The sequence below is a fragment of the Talpa occidentalis genome, unplaced genomic scaffold, assembly GCF_014898055.3.
Source record: "Talpa occidentalis isolate TD23 unplaced genomic scaffold, MPIMG_talOcc4v2.1 talOcc4.6, whole genome shotgun sequence".
In the NCBI taxonomy this organism is placed as follows: Eukaryota; Metazoa; Chordata; class Mammalia; order Eulipotyphla; family Talpidae; genus Talpa; species Talpa occidentalis.
Window position 1 is genome coordinate 89,708,557 of NW_023604972.1, and position 23,390 is coordinate 89,731,946.

General features: G+C 36.1%; 1 pseudogene; it reads left to right on the plus strand.

Moving 5' to 3' along the window:
• Positions 1 to 258: 258 nt before the first annotated feature.
• LOC119260270 (U3 small nucleolar RNA-associated protein 15 homolog) lies at positions 259 to 13,329 on the plus strand (annotated as a pseudogene).
• The last annotated feature ends 10,061 nt before the right edge of the window (positions 13,330 to 23,390 follow it).

Consider the following 23,390-nt stretch of genomic DNA (forward strand, 5'->3'; position numbering starts at 1 on the left):
AGCATTTTTTATTTTAAATTGGTTGTTTTTCCCCAGAACCCAGCACAGTGCTTTCACCTATGGTAGTCCTATCTTATTCCTCTGCTTCCTTTAGATTGTGTCTTCTGTGTTTACAGATTTAATAGTTTAATGGTATTAATCTGTAAGTTACCTCAGAAACTTTCAAAGAATGCAGAGTGGAAATCATAATTATATATAGATTGTGTAATGTATATAAAATATTGAGTAATGTATATAAAATATTTCTTTTTCAGATTTATGCAGAGTCATTATAATTATTTTTAATCTCAATTCCAAAGGATTAACCACTGGACAACAGTGCAATTATATGAAATTATGGCTGGTTATAAGCCTGTAGCTATTCAAGCATATCCTGTACTTGGTGAAAAGATCACCAAGATACGCTGTACTGGAACAACTATAAGGTAAGTTTGTCAATCATGGGGTGAGGGGGCATTTGCATTTATGACAATGTGGAACTAATGAAAACTAATAACTAAAATTAATCTATCAGCAACTTACAGTTTGGGCAGATCAGTTGATAGTTATATTTTTTTCTAGGAATTTTTATAGAAAAGTCCATATTGCTTAATCAGTTTAAGTTTAGAATTTTGATTAATTAATGAATTTTATAATTTGAATCTCATGCAAGAAGTTTTTTATTTTTTTTTAAGATTTATTTCTTTATACAAGAACTGGGGTACAGTCAGAGGTGCCGAAGGTGAGGGAATTCACCAGAGACAGTGGGGAGCAGAACAGTCAGACAGACCGAAGACACTGCTGAGGGAGCAGCAGGCAAGACAGGAGAGGTATGCTGTGCCATGTGGGTTTCTCCCTGGCTGGCCGCGAATCGAACCCGTGCTCCAGAGGCTGCAGACAGCTTCACATTGCAGCGCTCAACCCACTATGTCACGGGGAGGCCTACAAGAAGATGTTTTTGCCTTAACCTAAGGAAATAGGCCTCCCTGGTGGCGTAGGCGTTGAGCTCAGAGCTGTGAGGCTGTCCGCAGCCTCAGCAGCGGTGGTTCGTCCCGGCCGGCCGCGAGGGTCCCATGAGTCGCAGCAGACCTCTCCTGTCTTGCCCAATACTCCCTCAGCAGTGTATTCGTCATTCTGCCTGTTCTGTTCCCCAGTCTGTCTCTGGTAAGCCTCCACCTCCCGCGCATCTGGCCTATACCCTGGTTCTTGTATAAAGAATAAATCTTAAAAAAAAAAAAAAAACAACCTAAGGAAATAGTGATGCAAAATTCTTACTGCTAAATTAGCTTACAAATGAGTTTTTAAAAAGATGAATAAGTAGAAAATGTGAAAAATTGTGAGGTTTATGGAAAAAGTTTTTTTAAAAAGATTATGGTTTTTCTTTAGCTGTTTTTTTTTTTTTAAAGATTTTATTTTATTTATACAAGCACTGGGGTACAGTCAGAAGGGGGAGGGTGAGCGAATTCACCAGAGCTAGAGCGGAGAGCAGAACAGGCACTGACGAGTAAGACTGGGGGAAGTACTGAGGGGGCGGGCGGGAGAGGTCTGCGCACCATGTGGGACCCTCCCTGGTGGCCGGGGATTGAACCAGCGTTGCAGAGGCTGCGGGCAGCTTCGCAGCCCACGCTCAACCGCTGCGCCACCGGGGAGGCCCTGGAAAAAAAGTTTTAATGGCCAATAAATGTATTACGAGACTCAACTTCACTCATAATTGAAGAAATGCAAATTAAGTAAAATTAGATATTGTTTTTTCATTTATTATACTGGCACACATGAAAATTTTGATCATCATTGCTACTCGAGGAAGGGAAATTACTATAAACTTTTTGGAGAGCAATTTGGCATTATCTGACATAAAAATGTACACAACTTTTGGCTTTCTAGTCTCACAGCCTGGAACTTTCTCAATAAATTACTCCTGAAGTTTGCTAACATGATTGATAACAATGTGTGTTGTGTGTGTGTGTGTTTGTATGTATAAAATCAATGTATGTATATTTATGTTATATAAACATTCATTGAAATCTTATTTGTAATGTTAGAAATCTTAGAAGAACCTGTGTTTATTAATAGTGAACTGGTGGAGTAATTATGATGGATGTTGTGGATGTTACATTTGTAGCTTACCTGAAAAGTTAGCTAATGTGCTAGTAAGTAATAGAAAGCAAGATATATAATGACCTGCATAGTATGCTGTGTGTTCAAATATACATGGTTAAATGTGTGTGGGTATAACTTCCTTTTTCTAGTCATAATCACAGGAAACTCACAGCTGAACAAAAAGAGTGAGGTGACTTTCTGAACATATATTATTTTACATTAATGGGAATAGAGATAGTCTGGGTGCAGGACTTGGCAATTTTTTGATTTCTTTATACCTTTGTATTAAATACAGTCTAGTAAATGTTACTAAGAACAAAAAGAAATGGTCTGTAAGAAATTATGTAATGCTTAAATAGGTGTTTGGTGTTCCCACTTGTAACTCTGTTAATCCTTTTATTGTTTTTCATTAAGACCCCTGTTCAGATTAAGGAGTTTGGCGCAGTGTCAAAAGTAGACTTTTCTTCACAGCCACCATATAATTATGCTGTTACAGCTTCTTCAAGGGTAACTATAATACTGCATTCCTTATTTTTTATATAGTTTTATTTACTACTGATCTTGAGGCATCTGTTGAGTTACCGTTTTTTATCTTGTAGATTCACATTTATGGCAGATACTCCAAGAACCTGTAAAAACCTTTTCTCGATTTAAAGACACAGCATATGTGCTACTTTTCGACAGGACGGTAAACTGCTTGTGGCTGGCAGTGAAGATGGTGGAGTTCATCTTTTTGATATAAGTGGAAGGGCTCCCTTAGGCAGTTTGAAGGACATACAAAGTAAGCAACAGTTGGTTTTTATGTGTCCTTTTTGTTTTTTTGGTGTAATCTAAGCTGTATTCATTTTCTAGGCTTTGAGTAAAAGCAGAGAATTTAAAAAAAAAAAAATTCATGAATATTATGTAACTTCAGGTACTTTTCCCTGGTGGGCCTATGGCAGCTTAACCTAGGTCCCATGGTTGAGTTTCATGCGACTTGTGAATCCCCTAGAATTGTGTGTGACATTTTGGGAAATGTGCATTTATCTAGGGAGACATCCTGCAGCTTTCATTAACTTCTCACTGAGTCCTGTGACCTGGTTGAGATTATAAACACTGGTCTAATGGCAACTATTAGACTAAACTACTAATGAGAATTATGTAGGCCTGGACTATATTTGAGGTTGGAAGCTAGATTCTCTTCTTGGATTTAGTACTTTGCCCTTTGGTAATGAATGGCTAGGGCAGTTTATATTACAGCTTTGTTGCAGGATTCCCTGAATTTTTAAATTATTCAGAGTAACTTTGTATTCAATCTTATAAATGTCTTTGTGAAAATTGGGTACTGATTTTAAAATCTCAAGTGTTTTTTTAATGTGTTAACGGGGTAGTTACCTATCAGTGAAACATTTCACTTTGATTGCATTAGAACATTCATCTTAATTAAACAGCTAGAATTGTAAGTAGAATTGCTAACATATTAGAAAATAAAGTTGTAAAGCTATTGTTTAATATTCTTATTTTTCATAGTGTGGGGTTATTTAAAATTTTAAGTTGGCTTGGGGACAAACACCTGTTTTAAAGGTTTTTTGGTCATGACTTTCCCCTGTAGTTATGCTCAGAAACTGAGCTTTTTGGGGGGGGGCGGCAGGAGGAGAGGAGTTGGAAGATGTCAGAAATACAATTTTTTCTTACTTTTTAATATACTGATCCTTGATCTTTCAGAGCAGTTCATACAGTAGATTTTACAGCTGACAAATACCATGTGGTTTCTGGGGCTGATGATTATACAGTTAAATTGTGGGATATTCCAAACTCCAAAGAAATTCTGACATTCAAAGAACATTCTGATTATGTGAGGTGTGGATGTGCTAGCAAATTGAATCCGGATCTCTTTGTAACAGGTTGGTAAACTCCTTTTTTTCCTCTCATGAAGTTGATTATTTTATTATGAAATATTTTAATACTGCTTTGGGACTTTTTGGATAGACTTTTTAGGAGTTAAAATTTTTATGAAGGAATATGTTTCTGTTTATCCTATTCAAAAATTTTTTTTCTTCTTTTGTTGATTGTTTTTATTGTCTTCCAAATGTGTTTGGAACATCAGGCTGCGTTGAAAACTGTCAGTACCTTCGTGAGTTTAGTGGTCTGGTTTTTGCAGAGTCTTCAGCAACCAAGAAACAGAGACAGTGGGGTTCATGTTCTTTGTGGGTGCCTGTGCAAAGATTCCCAGATGACTCAGTAGTGACAGTAGTCTGAAAATAGAAATAGTTGAAGATTCTGTAGTATAGTATGGTGGGTTTGAAGGTACTGTATCTTCATGAATTTACAAAAATTTAAAATTTTTATCTACATCTTTTAATATTTATCTGAATACTGACACACACATTTTTGTTGTTTTGAGCAGTGAAACTTACATAATGCCCAATTTGACATTTTAGGATCATATGATCATACTGTGAAGATGTTTGATGCACGAGCAAATGAGAGTGTTATCTCTGTAGAGCATGGACAGCCAGTGGAGAGTGTTTGCTTTTTCCTTCTGGAGGTCTTCTGGTGTCAGCAGGTATTTCTTTTGAAAATTACTTTCACCAATGTTGTTGATCTTGAGTTATTTCATTATTAGTTACTTGCTATAATTTTATCATGTACACTTGAATTGCATATGTGAGTTTTTGCTAGGTTGATAATTGGGACAGGCAAACAGTTATCTCTTATTGAGTATCTGATGTAAGTCAGCTGTGCTGTTACATGCATATTATCTCTAATGCTCTAGGTAAAGCTACAAGGTAGGTAATTTTCTCCCTATGTTAAACTTACTATGTTGCAACTAAGAAAATAAGTTTTAACTAATTTGTCCAAGGCACAGTGTTAAGTGACAAATCTGAAATCCCAGACCTGAGGGCCTACATTATACACTAAACTCTCCTCCATCTTCTTTGATCCCAGAAATCCTAAAGATCTACAGTAGCTTTTGAAAAATAGTTTCTTTTAGATCAAAAATGGGCTTTTCTCAAATCATTTGATTAAGATGGCCTTTCCCGGCAAGTTGCCAATAGTCTGGAGGAGGGATAATGTGGAGTCAAGCAGGGCCTTGATACATTTCTCTCAAATTGAAACTGGAGTGTTTTTTGTTGTGTTGATCACAGTGTATTATAGAATTATAATGGAAGAAATAAATTTGTTGAAATAGTCCAAATTAATGTGTTGACATTAGGAGAATGTATAGGTAGGTTGTGTGCATGTTTGATAGTATATATAAGGCTGTGGGTATAGCTTCTTTTTAATTCTAAAATCTGAATAGAATTACCCTGTTTCATTTTCTATTCCCTAGTACCTTTTTGCTTTAAAAATACATTGATAAATTGTCAGATGTGTTCATTTTTCTTGCTGTTATTTTGAGAAGTGGAAATAAATTCAATCTGAACAGGGAGAATGGAAACCTTTTTGCTAATCTGCAGTGTGCTACTAGCTATCCTGTGACCTTATGCAACCTCTTAATTTCTAAAGACCTTGCAAGTGCACTATTGGTTTAGATCAGTGGTTTCAAGTTGGTTTAGATCAGTGGTTTCAAAGTGTATCTTAGGAGCTACCATATGTGGGGAGACAGGGACGGTAAAGTCAGTTCCAGGCCCTGTTTCTAGTCAAGATAGATAAAAACTTCTCTCCCCTGCTTCCCCTTGTCCTACTTTACCTGCTAGCCTTTTGCTTAATTTTTTTTTTGCAAATAAGGATGCTGTATTAAAAAAATTCTTTTTTTTTTTTTTTTAAGATTTATTTATTTATACAAGAACTAGGGCTACAGGCCAGAGGTGCAGGAGGGTGAGAGAATTCACCAGAGATAGAGCAGGGAGCAGAACAGGCAGATGGACCAAAGATGCTGCTGAGGGGAGCAGCGGGCGAGGCAAGAGAGGTGTGCTGCGCCATTTAGGTTTCTCCCTGGCTGCAGAGGCTGCAGACAGCTTCACAGCACAGTGCTCAACCCGCTGCGCCACCAGGGAGGCCCTAAAGAAATTCTTTTTTAAGCATCAGATTGAATTACTTCTAAGGATCCTTCTAATTTAGAGTAAAATTTTTAGGGAAGTTTTTCAGGTTTGTTGGGATTCGCAGAATTTTTAGGAAAGGAAATCTATATTTTTCATTCCCATGGCTATACAAAATACCTTTTAAAGAATGATTTTATCATAAATTTCTTTAAAAAAATCCTTTTCAGGGCCTCCCTGGTGGTGCAGGTGGTTAAGTGCCGCACTCTGAAGCTGTCCGCAGCTTCTGCAGTGTCACGGTTCGATCCCTGCTGGCCTCGGAGCAACCCACATGGCGAGCAGACCTCTCCTGTCTCTCCTGCTGCTCCCCTCAGCAGTGTATTTCATCAGTCTGCCTGTTCTGTTCCCCACTCTGTCTCTGGTGAATCCTCACCCTCCCACGCATCTGGCCTGTACCTGGTTCTTGTATAAAAATAAATAAATCTTTAAAAAAATAAAAAAAAATCCTTTTCAGATATACTTTTACTCTGCAGGGCATTTCTGTATGAAATATGAAATTATTTAATCATTGTAACAGTTCTGGGGAAGGAATGGTTTTTATTTTTAGTTATTTACCTATTAAAGAGTACAACTTTATTTGAAACCAGCAGTCTGGCTCTGGAACCTCTTACTTAACTTCCTTGCTGTGGAGTGTCCAATGATGAATGCTTTGAGGTCTTTAAAATTTTGAATCTACAGGCAGAAATCAAACCACCAATTATTTCTTTTTATAGGAGGTCGTTACGTTAAAGTCTGGGACTTGCTGAAAGGAGGACAGTTGCTAGTGTCTTTGAAGAATCATCACAAAACGGTGACGTGTTTATGTCTAAGCACTTCTGGACAGAGATTACTTTCTGGCTCACTGGATAGGTTAGTATTTTCATTTAACTTATTAATCATTAGTATGCAACACCTTGAACAACATTTCGTTATAATGTTAAAAATCGATTCCTGGCTGCATTCACTGTCTGCGTGGACTTTGCAGTTCTCTCCTTATCTGTGTGGGTTTTCTCCAGCCACTCTGGTTTCCTTCTGTATCTCAGAGTTGTGCATCTTAGGATCATTGGTGTGTCTGAATGTCCCAGTTTGAGTGAGTGTGGAGGTGTGTGTGTGAGCCCTTCTGAGCTGGAAGGGCATCCTCTCCAGGATTGGCTCCTGCCTTGTGCCCTGAGCAGTGGGAGTAGTCTCTGTGCACCAAGGCCCTGAACTGGAAGAAGCAGGTTGGAAAATGAATGAATATTGTTGAGTATTAGAAGTATTTTTGGTTTTTATTGAGAAGTTTGGTGATGTTTTTGTGACCAGAAGTCTACTGTACGAGCTTAACTCTTGTTTATATTAACTAGCATATGGTAACATTGGTTTCATTATACAGTTGTTTTGCTTAAAGTCGATTTCCAAGAATCTATCCACAATGTTAAGTGAGAACTTACTATACAAGTGTATACAAGTGTTCAGTGCTTGAGGAAGTGCATTATTTCAGTAGTTTTGGTGACAGAATATTCTGCCAGTTGGTTTCTATGAAAATTTGTTGATTTGAAATTAGTTTTGAGCTTTTGTTTACATATAGCTTTTCTCCATTGACAGAATTGATTGCTTTAATTTACATATACTTTTAAGGGTTTTTTATTTATTATTTGAATATTAATCTTTTAAAATAATTGTGTATTTTGAAAAGTTTAAGTATAGATATATGGATTCTTGGTTATATTCTTAAAAATTAAAACTCCATGTGAAAATTTCTGTATACTATGTGATCTAAATATTGGTGCGTTTAGATACTTTAAATGGGTGTATTAGTTAATGTTAATGTTTAGTTAGTTAATGTTTTAATTAGTTAATGTTTAGATTAGCTTGTATGATAGAAATATAATGCAAGCTATATATGTAATTTATTTATTTTTTTTTTAATTTTATAGAGGCATGTTTATTTATTTATTTGTTTGTTTTGTTTTTGTTTATACATGCACTGGGTACAGTCAGAAGCGTGGGAGGGTGAGAGAATTCACCAGAGCCAGAGCGGGGAGCAGAGCAGGCAGAGGGACCGAAGTACACTGCTGAGGGGAGCAGCGGGCCGCAGGAGAGGTCTGCGTGCCAGGTGGGACCTCTCCTCGGTGGCCGGGGAGCAGCCGGGGATCGAACCGGCGCCTCAGAGGCTGCGGGCAGGTTTGCAACCCAGCGCTTAACTGCTGCGCCACCGGGGAGGCCCTATATATATAATTAAAATGTCTTAGTAGCCACATTAAAAAGGTAAAAAGAGCTAGGTAAAATTAATAATACATAGTTATTTAGTTCAGTATATCTAAATTATTAGTTCAGTATATAAACAATGTAAAAAAATTTTTTTCCTCTAGGAAAAACAAGGTAAACATCAAAGTATCTAATTCAGGCCTATGATACAATATTTTACAATGATTAAATTTAAATACCATTGTGTTTAGCAGAAGAAAGTTGAATTTAAGAGAAAATATTTTTACTACCTCAGTTAAATAAATTAAAGTTAATTAAAATTAAATAAAATTTAAAAATTTAGTTCTTCATTTTCACTAGCCACATTGTAAATACTTAATTGCCACATATGTCTAGAACAATGGCACAATTATAAAATTTACTTAGAAGTCATCTATTTTTTTTTTTTAAGATTTATTTATTTACTTTATTTATTTATACAAGCACTGGGTACAGTCAGAAGCGTGGGAGGGTGAGAGAATTCACCAGAGCCAGAAAGGGGAGCAGAGCAGGCAGAAGGACCGAAGTACACTGCTGAGGGGAGCAGCGGGCGGCAGGAGAGGTCTGCGCGCCATGTGGGACCCTCCTCCGGTGGTGGGGAGCAGCCGGGGATTGAACTGGCACTGCAGAGGCTGCGGGCAGCTCCGCAACCCAGCGCTCAACCGCTGCGCCACCGGGGAGGCCCCAGAAGTCATCTATTTTTCAAGCAAAAAATGCGTCATGACTTTTCCAACAACTCAATATTTTCATATTTCCTTTTCCTCCCTTGCTATGAAAAGTCTTAGTTTTCAGCATTTTATTACAAAGTTCAGTGTTTTAAAACTTCTTAAAATGCTTCTAAGATTAAGGAATTCTATAACTATTTAGCCGATTCTTTGAAATGGTGTTACTGAGCTGTTTGGGACTTGATTTTTAGATGTGTCCCTCGAACACTAAGTGTAAGTAGCCCTATTTTGATTGGTTCTCAACTGGGAGTGAATTTTTTTTGGTGATTTTTCCCAACTAGGGGGTGGGATGTTACTGGCAGGTAGTAGTGAAAGTAAGGTTACTGCTAAACATCCTGCAATGCACAGAACTTCCCACAAAGAATTACCTGACTCAAAATGTCAGTAATGCTGAAGTTAAGAATCCCTGCTCTTTTGATATTCAGGGTACTTTCATTGACAAATTTGCTTTACTTTCAAATTTTATCTTCAAATGATAGTGATTCATAGTCTATCTTATTTCTTTTAAACGTGACTAGCGTAAGTTTTTATACAAACATCATGACTAGTGCTAATAAACAGTTTACTTTTTAAAGAGATTCAGTGATGAATGAATGAGTTTGTAATTAACATTTCTAATCAGTTTTTCTTCACTGTTGTGTAAATTTTAACGTTAATATATTAGATGTTCAAATAATAGAAAATTTGCATTTTATGTACATGGTTTGTGACAAAGCTTTTTATTTTTACTAGGAAGGTGAAGGTATATAGCACAACTTCCTACAAAGTAGTTCACAGTTTTGACTATGCAGCTTCAATTTTAAGTCTTGCACTTGCAGTAAGTACTTTTATCTCTTTTTAAAACTTTCACTAATCTTGCATATTACATTGAAAGTAAAATGGCATTTTAGGGTTAATATTCATGTTTGAATAAATCTTACTTTCGCCACATTAGATAATTGAGTTAAGAAAATTGCTAGAATCTGACTTGTCTCAGTAACAGCTTGAATTTAGATTCCAGTTCTACTCACTGCGTATCTTCAAACTAAATAAGTGCTATGGCTATGGGTATTGTTAACACTAACAGCAGGCCAGGAAGTTTATGAATCTCTCTTTAACACTTTCAGCTCTAGGATTAAATTCTCTGGAAGGCAAGCCGGCTCTCCAAACAAACAAACATGCAAACAAACAAAATAGGATAGTGAAGGGGACAACAAAATAAGATGATTATCTTCATTGACTGTGCTTTCTGGAATATTCATTGTTTCATGAACCATTGAGGAAAAGGCATTTGAATACATTACATAGAAACTGGATTTGGAGAGCAAAGCTTAATTGCAAAGTATTTTCTTGGCAGCGTTGTGGAACGTCATACCACTGTGTAATACTTCTTAAGGGAGGATACAGGAAAAAATATTTTGAATTTCCCAAGATGTCATTAACTTTTTATTATTATGCAAACTTTTCCAGTGATATTTTACAACACATGTAAGTTCTGTCAATATGATAATATCTTAGAGGAAAAATAGCTGCTCTTTTTGTGGAGATCATTGCTAGACAAAGTTTCTGTATCTGCATGGGATTCTTGGTAAAAGTATGGATAAGCAGCACACATATTATGAATGTTATTTTGAAGAAAAATTACTATACATTATGAGCTGGGAATAGACTAACTTTATTTTCTAATTGCTGTTAGCATGAAGATGAGACCATAGTTGTAGGAATGACCAATGGAATACTGAGTGTTAAACATCGGAAATCTGAACCAAAGAAGGATTCTCTTCCTAAGAGAAGAAGGCCTGCATATCGAACCTTTATTAAAGGAAAAAATTACATGAAGCAACGGGTATTTATGTACTTTTGATATTTTTCCGAAAGGTGATATTTATGAGATAGCTCCACCCCCTTGACATCACTGGAAAATGTAGTTCATATGGCAGTTAACTTTATTTTGCTCTTGTCTACATCAGCTTTATCTCCAGATTGCTAGATGAAGACGTTACTCATATGTAATGGGGAATAAGGGACTACTTTATTTAATGTCCTAAATCATAGTAACCTTGGAGTGCTCTGCCGTATTCAAAGAATTGTCTTTTGCACAATTTCTGACTTGGTCTTTTAACCAACCCTGAGAAAGAGAAACATCTGTAATGTCTGCTGTATTCACTATCTAAGAGGATTGAGGTATAAAAGAAGTTGTGATTAAGCCAGAATTTCATTATTGGTAATTAGGATTGTTGGGAGTGATTTCTACTAAAGCACATTGCCTGCCATGGAAGATACTTTAAAGAGTAATTTACGCTCAGAACTGAGATAATCATGTATTGTAACTTAAAATCATAGGATAGTAGCAGCACGTTGATGTTGAAAATGTTATTTCATTTTTATTTAATCTACATAATGGGCATATGAACATTCTCTTGCAGTTCAGGGATACTTTGATATAGAAATACCATTGTGAAAAGATTTACTTTGAATGAAATTATACTGATACTGATTTTTTTCTATGAATTTACTTTTTAAATACAGGATGACATTTTGATCAACAGACCATCAAAGAAATACCTAGAATTATATGACAGGGATCTGAAACATTTTCGGATCTCTAAGGCACTTGACAGAGTCCTTGAGGTAAGTGAGGAACAGTTTCTTTTTTAAAATTAGTTTTAGGTTCACAGCAAAATTGAATGAAAGGTCCAGCGATTTTCCATATTCCCCATCCCTGCACATATGTATCTTCCTCGCCTGTGAATATCCCCCACCAGAGTGGTAATTTGTTACAACTGATGACTCTACTGGGGACACATTTTAAAGAGAATTATTTTATTTCTTACCTTGCATAGTATTACCATGACTCAAAACTATGAAGGTAATAACTTATTTAAAATTGGTAACTGTTAGGGTTTTTTCTTGTGCTGTCTTGTGTGCTTATTAACTCTGAAAATTTTTTCAGCCTAGTTGTACTATAAAGACACCTGAGATTACAGTCTCTATCATAAAGGAGCTAAATCGAAGAGGGGTCCTTGCAAATGCCCTCGCAGGTCGGGATGAAAAGGAATTAGTCGTGTTCTTAATTTTTTGATAAGGTATGTTTTGTGTCTGTGAAACACTCGTATTTTGCATTTGAAATCCTTTATCTCAAATGAGAGATGTTGGCTTTTAGCTTGATCTTTATAATGAATCAGTGGAATAATTCAGTAAATCAATTTTAAGGATTTAAAAAAAAATTTCTAAATTTCAGTAAAGAAAATCTTTGCTTTGTAGGATCTGTCTCAGCCACGATTTGCCCTGTTTTGATCAATGCTGCTGAAATAATTATTGGTAAGTAGATGTTGAATGTGAAAAATCCTAGCATGTTTGCAAAAAGTAGAGGTGTCAAATAATGATATAAAATTGAAATTTGAATAGATTGAAGTACCTTATTTTTTCATTTCTCCAGTAAGAATATTATGGAGAAAATGAACACAGTAATAAAGCTATGCATTTAAAATGGAGTAAAATGTTTTTAGTAGTTTGACTTTGTATTGCTGGTAGGGAATTAACATTTTTTCCCCAACCTTCTCTAATGACTTTGACAACTTCAATGGGAAAATGAAAATAAATCAGAACCTCCATCATGTCCTTTTTTGTTTTTCTTTTTTTTTTAAATATTTTTATTTTTATTTCCCCATACAATTGCAACCCCCTTATTTTGACCCCAATCCCTCCCTCCCACCTTCTACCCCCCATAGAGTGTCTCTGGTTCATAGTTTTTTTTGTTATTTTGATTTTCACTTTCCCATAGTTATTCATTTTCCTGGTCCCTCATTTAAGTCTTCTAGATTCCTGCTATGAGTGAGACCATCCGGTATTTTTTTTTTCTTTCTGGCTTATTTTTGCTGAGCATAATCCCTTCCAGCGCCATCCATGTTGCTGCAATTGCACATCATGTCCTTTTTTGAAATACATCTATTCAAATGGATTATCTGCTTTCTGTAAATCAAATTAACTGTAAAATAAGCTCACATATTTCACTGTCTTTATATCTAATATTTTTTATATTTTTCCTAATATTGCTGTTCACTTAATTGTATAGGAGGATATTTCTAGTTAATGTATTTCTTTTCTTCTTTTCTAGATATATATCTGCCTGTGATTGGTCAGTCACCTGTAGTTGATAAAAAGTTTTTGGTACTTCAAGGACTTGTAGAAAAAGAGATTGATTACCAAAGAGAGCTTCTTGAAACCTGGGGATGATGGATATGCTTTTTGCCACTATGACAAGGAAAGAAAGTACTTCTGTGTTGCAGCATGCATCTGATGGATTTCTAGAAAAGTAAGAAGATAGAATCATAGTGTTTACTACAACTAAACCTAAAAACTCCTAACTTGAAATAGATTTGACTCTATTATTGGAAGGAGAATTTTTTGATATTGTAAAAACTCTTTAGAAGCAATTTTATGGAAGAGACCGGAATAATTATGATTGGAAAATAAGTACTTATATTAGACATGGTTTCCATGTAATATTTTGAATTATTTTATGGCACCTTTGGCTGGAAGATCTCATTTGTCCTGGTTATACTGTCTGTCTACCTTGATCATGCTGATAGTAATCTTGATACAGCAAAGTTCTGTATCACCCTGTGGGTAGGCATTCAGAACTCTGGAAGGGGTTTTTCGATTGGGAATTCTGCCAAAGAAACGGGTTTCTTTTTACTTCTTCCTTCAAAAAGAACAACAACAAATCAACAAATGACAGCAAATAAACTCTTCATTTTGATCAGTGCTGTTGGGATTTCCAGGCTCAGCGAAACTTGCCTCCTCTCTGACATTGTTAAATGTCTGAGGCCCCATGCTTCATCTGGTAATAGAACCATCTCTGTTCCAAGTGTGGCCAACTCTGAATATTTCACACCAGATGGACATGTACTCAGAATGTGTTGAGGCAGATTTGATACCTAAAAATCGTGCTATCACAGGTTTTCTTTCATTTTTTTTAAGCTTAATTCTCTATCAGAATGTGGTTTATAATTGGACCATTTCTCTTCCCCTCAAAATACAGTCTTTTTACCATGTTTTCAACTTGATTCAGGTGAGGGGAATGATAAAGTTTGCATTTCTCTTGCAATAAATAGCCTTTCAGCCTTTTATAATGTTTGGAGCTTATCTTCTAGTTAACCTACCCCTCTGAAAACCATTTTCTCTTATCTGTATTTAATTTTTTCCCTATTCTTTACAATCATCTTGTGATGAATATCAAGTCCCAGAGTAGCTTGCCTTGAAAAATAGTTTTTTTTTTTTAATGTGTTCAATGTAAATCATTTTTTATAAAGAAATTCCTATTTTTTTTTGACTTTCAGAGATGTATCAGTTCCTGATGGATTGTCACTGATTAGTGACAGCTAGCACTCTTTCACACTTGCTACCTCTTCTACCTTCCCAATTCCTGTTCCACCCAAGTAGTTAATTACTGTAGGGAAATATGCCGTTAGCTATGGGAAGATCTTGTAGTGGGATTTCCTCTTAAATTCAGTTTTATGAATTTAGATATTTTTTAATGTTCTGGTGCAGGCATGTGCTTAAAACAGGGTCTAGTTTCTCTTTTATGACCTGTCTTAAGCATTCACATAGGGCAGTGACTAGTAAGAAACCAGGAGTTTGCTTCCTTGAAGAATTAGGAGGTGATCAGGGCCATCTTGAGAAGGGTTAATTTATAAATAACTTAAAAAAATTTTTTTAAAAAAGATTTTAAAATTTAACTTCATGGTACATTGGTAACTTGAATACTAGTGTATTTTAAATTGAAATCTAAAATTCTAGCTGTTATCAAGACTAAGGTGTGATGGAGTTTTCCCACACATTTGATTCTCACCACAGCCATCCAAGGTTTGTTTCATTTCCATTTGACATTGAATTAACTTTGTGAACTCACTCTTGAAGTCCCCAAGCTGGAGTTCCTCACTATGCCAGCACTCTGAATGACTGCCTGCTGGGGCTAAACTGCCCATTCCCTTTAACAGAACTTTCCCTAGTGCTGCAGTTTTCAGATGAAATTTGTAATGATTACAAATTCCCAGAAATGTTAAGAAATAACTCCCATAGCCATCAATACTTTTGTGTTAGGTTTAGTTTTTATATTCATTTAGGGCAAACTAATATTTGCTATTTTGAATTTTTAAATAAAGTGAACATATTACGGTATGACATTGGCTTTTGGGATCTAACTTACTGTCTAATACTTTTAGACTAGTGATTATTAGTTAAAAGATATTTTCAAATGTTACTAAGCATGCAAAAATGAAATGGTTCAGAGAATTTGGAAAGTATGTTAATTTATTACATTGTAGGGATTAAGTACTTGGGAATTTTTGCTTGTAGGGGCAAGCATTTGAAGTGCTGTGTAAAAGAAAATCAAATATTTTAAATGTATAAATTCTGTTAAGTTGTTTAAAGGAATTTGGATTGTAAATGAGTCTGTTTAAAAGAAATTTAGTCTGTTCAATTTTAATGAACTCTATCAAACATCGCTTAAAGGTGCCCTTCAAAGTGATTATTAAAATGTACAGATTTCTAAATGGAATGTTTGTAAGTTAGACATACAAGCTTAAGGAAAGCTTTAAAATCCTTTGACAAGTAACCCAATTGACTTTCCTGTGTACAAAATGCTTTTTCAGATGCTGAAAAGTACTCTGATTTATAAGTAGGCTACGTGCCTGTTCTCCTAGGCCATAGTTGACTGGACCATGGGTGGTATACCTGACATAAACAGGGAGTTTTAAACTGATATTTGTAATAAAATTCTTGATCTGGGAAAATGTGGGAGGCTACAAATGCTGTCCTTGTTCCAGCTGCTCATCTTCATCTAAGGGAATGCTCTCTACCTCTGCAGCGCCGCACCCCTCACCAGTATTTGTTTCTAAGATGTATTCCCTGAATAGGGCACTTCTTATTCCACAAGGATACTTAATTACTGTATAGAGAGGGAATACTGTTTTCTCACTCTGCACACAGCAGAACTGAGTGACACAAAGTTTAAGTGGCTGGTCCAAATTCATCCTGTTGGTTAGTGACAGATTGTGGATTTGAACTCAGGAAGTCTGGTTCAAGCATATTTCCCAATCACTACAGGAAAATATTCTAGAAATGTGAAAATACACCCTTACTAATCTTTGTATTCTTGACTTAGTCTAGTATACATAGTTGGTGTGTAGTAAATGTGTGCAGAATGAATGAGTAGAATGAATGTGTATTGGTTCCAGCTTGGCAATTTGACATGAAAACAGCAGCTTGGTTACTCTATATAAGATGAAGTGGTTATATAATCGTTTTTCTGAGAGCTACAAATCAAAATGTTTTCTGGAAACTCACTGCCCATTGAGAATTTGGGTGAAATTGAACCATGTAGTGGGTCCTTATCTTAGCTCACTGTTAGTCCCCCAGGTGCAGTATTATTTTTGAAACCATGAGAAATGGTCTTTCCCTCATCCTTTTCCTAAATCAGTTTGCTGTTACTGAGTAGTGTGAGTTCTTTTAGAAAATAACCAAGATACTCAGTTATTATTATGTTGACCAGTTAAAAAGCCATCTATAATAAGTGTGAATTAGAAATATGGAAATTAAATTACTCAAAGTCCTCTGAATTAAAGATTGAACTTTCCAATAATGTAGAAATAGAACACGAACTTGAACAGATAGATCCCTGATACCTTGGGCTGAGAACATGATCTTGGGTAGATCCATGATACATTGGGCTGAGGTTTCCATATTTGTCATGAATGGGTTAATATCACCTCACTTGCTTAGGTTGATGCAAATAAATGATTAGGTGAGATAGAAAGTGTTCTCCTGTCATGTGTTTTTCATGTTTGATTATGGTGAGTCCACTTACCCTTTATCAATTGTGAGCTTTTTCTTAGCTTCTTGATTACTGACATTCAAATCACTTTGGTAAGAGTTGAGTTGAAGTTTTACACTGTTATAAAGGATGTTTTCTAAATATTACATAAGCTTTGTACTGAAGAGTATAACTGATTGTCAGGCCTACAAGCATTTTGAAAGCAGATGATAGGATATGATGTTACAAATAAGACATTATCCACTTGTTCATAAACTGTTAGTTGAAAGTAAAATATTAGTTGGTGTTGAGTCTTTAGTGTCATAGTGAAAGATTTAAATGGTAAATGTCTTTAGACATTTATTAATGCACACTTCATTCAAATTAAGTATTAGTTGGGACTCTTACAACTTTACTGAGAAAAGGTTAAAAATATAAACTAGGTTAATTTAATGAAGGTTGACAATTTTCTATAAAACGTTACTATAAAACTGAGTTCATAAAAGATATATTCTTGACAAAGTGCTCACAGTTTTTTTTCTTTAATGCACCAGTCAAAAGGCAATTTCCGGGCCTCCCCTGGTGGCACAGCGGTTGAGCGCTGGGCTGTGAAGCTGCCCGCAGCCTCTGCGGTGCCGGTTCGATGCCCAGCCACTGGCGAGGGTCCCACATGGAGCAGCAGACCTCTCCTGTCTCATCCTCTGCTCCCCTCAGCAGTGTATTTCGTCAGGCTGTCTGTTCTGTTCCCTGCTCTGGCTCTGGTGAATTCTCTCACACCTCCCGCTTCTGATTGTACCCAGTACTTGTTTAAATAAATAAATAAATCTTTTAAAAAAAAAAAGTCTTTGCTTTAAAAAAAAAAGCAACTTCCTCTTTTTTTGTATTTTTCTTTTGAAATTTTGAAATTTGAAATATTTTTGTATTTTATATTGAAATTTATTAACAGCAGCAAATACGAATTTCTAAGAGATTACTGTGTTTATAGCCATTATATTTTCTAATAAAATCATTACCCAAATGTAACATAATGTAGTGGTTTTAATTACTTAATTTGCAGAAAACTCTAGATAAACTGGTTATCTTTGTAAATAAAGTATTGTCTCATTGCTATAAGCAGGTCATGCAATCAATTATAAATTTTCTCAGGAACCGGACAAGGAGTTCATTTGAAAGTCAGAACACTAATAATAATAAGCTGTAATATCAATAGTTCAAACAGCAACATGGATTATTTTATTTTTGGATTTCTTTTTTTTTTTAAAAGATTTATTTTATTTGTACAAGAACCGGGATACAGCCAGATGGTGGTGAGAGGATGCACCAGAGACAGAGCGGGACAAGAACAGGCAGACTGATGAAATTCACTGCTGAGGTGAGACAGGAGAGGTCTGCCGTGCCAAGTGGGTTGCTCCAAGGCGGCAAGGATCAACCAGCACTGCAGAGGCTGTGGATAGCTTCACAGTGCTGCGCTCAACCGCCCGCGCCACCAGGGAGGCCCTATTTTTGGATTTCTTAACAGTATGGTATGTGAGAGTATGAATCTCCTGTGTCCATCCTGGAAAAATGAGTGATTACAAGACTTAAAATTTGAGTGCTGACTCACTTACATAGGTGACATAAGGTTGAATGAGTAAGAAGTGAGCAGTGAGCACAGGGACCTTGTATACCTTAAGTGGCACCTGCACACAGGAGGGGTAAACAATGTTTGCTGCTTAAAATCTGAATTCTGTAGCGGCAAATATGAGCTGAGATGTTGGTGATCAGGGCTGCCAGATTGGGAACTACAGAGAAATGGAAGTTTTGAGGACAGAGACTTTAAAACCATGGGGCTTTATTTTATTTATTTTGAAATTAGTTTAGACTTACAGAAAAGTGCAGCTTCCCCCAGCTTCTGCTAATGTGAACAAGGCACATAATCATAGTGCAAGCTATCAAACCCAGGGAATTCATTTTGATGTAATGAAAATATACCAATTTCGGGCCTCCCCTGGTGGCGCAGGCGGTTGAGCTCAGCTCTGTGAAGCTGTCCACAGCCTCTGTAGCGCTGGTTCTATCCGGCCGGCCTGCGAGAGTCCCACGTGGTGCAGCAGACCTCTCCTGTCTCGCCCGCAGCTCCCCTCAGCAGTGTATTTCAGTTGGTCTGCCTGTTCTGCTCCCCTCTGTCTCTGGTGAATCCTCTCACTCTCCAGCGAATCTGGCCTGTACCCCTTCTTGTATTAATAAATAAATAATTAATTTAAAAAAAAAATCTTAAAAAAAAGAAAATATACCAATTTCTCTAGTTTTCTCCCTGAAGTCTTTCCTGCTCCGGGTTTCAACCCAGGATCCTCCAGTCTATTTAGCTGTGTTTCTCTAAGCCCCTCTAACCTGTAATGATTCCTTAGACTTTCCTTGTCTTTCATGACCTTGAAACTTTTATGAATATTGGTCAGTTATTTTGTAGAATGTTTTAATTTGGGGTTGTCTGATGTTTTCTTTTGATTAGATTTAGGTTACATGTTTGGGCAAGAATACCACAGATGCGAATGTATCTTTCCCAGAGAATCGTAACAGGTTTTCATGATGCAAATACTTTACTAATAGTAGTCTTAACTTTGATCTCTTAATGAAGGTATTTCATCGTAGATCAGGTTTCTCACTATTGAGAAATATCTTAGAAAAGATACTTAGAGATTATGCAAATATACTGCTTCTGTCTAAACTTTCACCCACTAAGTTTAGCACCTACTGGGGAATCTTGCATACAGCAATTACTATTATGGTGCTCAAATGAAATACTTTCTTTTTTCCTTTATCATGGAATCTTTTGGTAAACGAGTGTTGTTCCTTGTCTCCCATTTGTCCACAAGTATGGATTAATGCATAATTTAATTTTATAGATTATATCAATACTATTATTTTCTTGCTCAAGCTGCTCCAGTGTTGGCCATTTCCTTCAGAATAGCTACTGTGTTCTTTTAATACCTCATTATTTTCCCCGAATACTTCCTTATTTTCTAGTATCAAAAGTAACACCTTAAATTTTCCCTTCTTCAACCCGGGAATCAGTTCTCCAAGAAAATATTTTTTATTAGAGAAAAGTGTTAGAAACCAAGGTTTGAGCTCCAGGCATGCTCACTGTATGGTGTCGGTGCTGTTTGTAGGGTTTCAGGCCCTTTTAGTGAACAGGTCTAGGAAACACGTTAATGTGTCCTAACAAACATGTCTATATTTGTGTTTATATATCTCTCTCTGTGTATGTACGTATATGTCTGTCTATATGTCTATCTGTATCTATTGATTATCTAATTTATCCATCTTTATATAAACATGATTTCACACAGTCTTCCAATTCCAATCTGATACCATAGGGTTCATTCTCGTTTTCTTCTTTCTCCAAATATGAGAAATAGATAGACTTATCTATCTACAGGTAATTGCCTGTAGGTAATCAGTCACTTTAGTTTCTTGGTCTGTCTCTGAATAAGAGCCATGTTTACTTATTTGCTCAGCCCTAGTATACACATTAAAAAAAAAGTATATATTTACTAAGCCATATACCTATGAGAAATAGATTTCCTAGTTTTAGCATTACAGTATCACAGTTTTTCAAAGTAACTTAGGTTAGTTCTTTTTTTCCACAGGTAGTACATGGAGTTATACTATTTGTAATACAGTTTCATTTGTGATTATTTGTATTCTGTTTTGGATTTCCTCTATGTCCTGGTTAACTTTAATTATTTAAAAGAATATTTTCAGGATACGTCAAACATTCCTATGATTTTAAGATTCAAAGCTTCCCTATCACGGCTACTACCCCCCTCCCTATTCTCCCCTGTTCACACTTTCCTCCTCATCACCTGTAGGTAATCAGTCACTTCAGTTTCTTGGTTTATTTTTTGTTTTCCTTTTGCACAAATGAGCAAATACATGTATATTCTCTTACATCTATGAATTCATAGAAACAGAATGTAGCATGGTAATTTCCAGGGCCTAGTGAGTATGAAAAATTGAGAAATTCTGGTCAAAGGGCACAAACTTTCAGTTATAAGTCCTGAGGATCTAATATAGAGCATGTCACATTAATTTATAATATTGTATATTTGGAATTTCCTGAGAGCAACTCTTAAGAATTCTTGTAAAAAATAACTATAGGAGTTCTATCCAAAAAAAAAAAAACAAACAAAAAAAAAAACCAACTATATGAGGTGATAGAAGTGTTTAATTAAGTTGATTGTGATATTTATTTCACTTGCTACTTCCTGTGATTTCATTTTTTCTTTTTTTAGATTCCACGTATTGTGATACCATACAATATTTGTCTTTCTCTAGCTTATTTCAGTTAGCATAATGCTATCTGGTTTCATCCACATTGTCACAAATGACAACATTTCCTTCTTTTTTATGACTGAATAGTGTTCCATTACATATGTGTATGTATGTATGCATGCTTTAGTCAATGATGGATTGCATATATAACAGTGGTCCCTGTAGACTCTACTATGCAGCCCAGGTGTGTAACAGGCTGTGTCCTCTAGGTTTGTGTAATTACACCCTGTGACCTTTGTACAACAATGTCACCTAAGGATGCATTTATTTCTCAGAATGTACCCTGATGTTAAGCTGTGCCTGACTCTCCTCCCACCGCCATTCACTTTCTTTATCATTTATCATTGGCAGACACTGAAGTTGTTCATAGCTTGTCTTTTTTTAAAATAGAGGCATGTTTATTTATTTATTTATTATATGTTTGGTTTATACATGCATGTTCAGGCGCAGGAGGGTCCCAGAGCCAGAGTGGGGAGCCAGGCAGAAGGACGAAGTACACTGCAAGCAGCGGGTGGCAGGAGTTGTGTGGGATCCTCTCTTCGGGGAGCAGCCGGGGATTGAACCGGCGAGAGGCCGCGGGCAGCTTCGCAACCACGTGCTGCGCCACGGGAGGCCCCATAGCTTGTCTTTATGAATAGTGTTGCAATGAGCATGGGAGGCAGATAATTTTCCAAGATACTGATTTTGTTTCTTCGGAAGTGGAATGGCTGGGTTATATATAACTCTAGTTTTAATTAATTATTTTTTTATTATATGTATATTTTACTTCATTCTTCATTTGTACAATGTATGCTTCTCCTCTCAGGTGCAGTCCCCGTAGAATTCCCATCACCACTTCACCCGTGCACCATCACCACAGTCCTTTGTGTGCTTCCCACCTGTTTTGAGCCTTCTCCCTCCTCCTCCCTACAGAATGTTTCTGATTAATAGTTGCCTATTGATTTTGATTTTTAACTTATTATAGTTACTTCTCCCCGCCCCCATCCCTTATTTGTTTCCCTTATATTCCTCCTGTAAGTGAAACCATCTTTCTTTTTCTTTCTGGCTTATTTCACTGAGCATAATCCCTTCTTGCTCCATCCATGTTGCTGTGAGTAGCATGTGTTTATCTTTTTTGATTGCTGAGTAATATTCCATTATGTATATATACACATCTTCTTGATCCAGTCTCTAGTTTTAATTTTTGAGGAACTGCCATACTCTTTTCCATAATGACTATGCCAATTTTATTCCCTCCACCCCCACAGTATATAAGAGTTTCCTTTTTTCCACATCCCTGTCAACACTTATTACCACTTGTCTTTTTTGATAAAAGCCATCCAAACAGGCATGAGGTGATAGCTCATAGTGGTTTTGATTTGCATTTCCTTGGTGTTAAGTGGTGTTGCAAATCTTTTCATGTAACTGTTGGTAGCATGTATGTTGTTTTTGGAAATGCGGCTACTCAGGTCCTTTGTCCATTTTAAAATTGGATAATTTGTTTCTTTGCTCTTGAGGTGTAGGAGTTCCTTATATATTTTAGATATTAATCCCTAATCAAAAATACATTTTGCAAATATGTAAGGGCAAGTTCTTTGTGAGGGGTCAGTTGGGGTAGGAACTGCAAAGCTCTTTCCTGGTTTATTGTTAACTCCTTCAAAATGCTATCATTTTAAATCTTGGGTAGTCTAATGCTAACTGAAAAAAGAAGGTAAATTATTTCATTAATAATGAGAGTTAGGTGGTCATTCTGCTTATTTATACAATTTTACCAAGAAATGTAAGTGATTTAATTTCTCTATTCTATGGAGTTTTTGAGTGTGTAAGTTCTTAACCTGTGGACCATGAATTATCTTGGGAGGACCAAGAACTCTTTGAGAAGTAATTTCACAATTCGGTGAATACAATTGTATTATTTTTGGGCTAGGGTCAGAGCTCTTACCATATTCCCAAATGTGTTTAACTGTAATTCCTCTCTTCCTGAAGTCTTATGCTTTATCAACCTAGTGCACAAACAGATAATTCTTTTTCACTTACTCAAACCTGAAATGCTGGATTTGGTAATATTTACAGAGGAGAACAGAATAAGCTTTAATTCAAGTTGACCAATTTAGTTGGAGAAAAACAATCCGTACAATGGGTGAAATATGATAAGTTTCCCTTTTATGTTGCCAAGTGCACAGATTTGGATCAAGGTTGCACCAGGAGGTATGTTTAACTTACAGAGAAACAATTACATTTTGATGCCAACAGAAAAGCAAATACGTGTTTGTATGA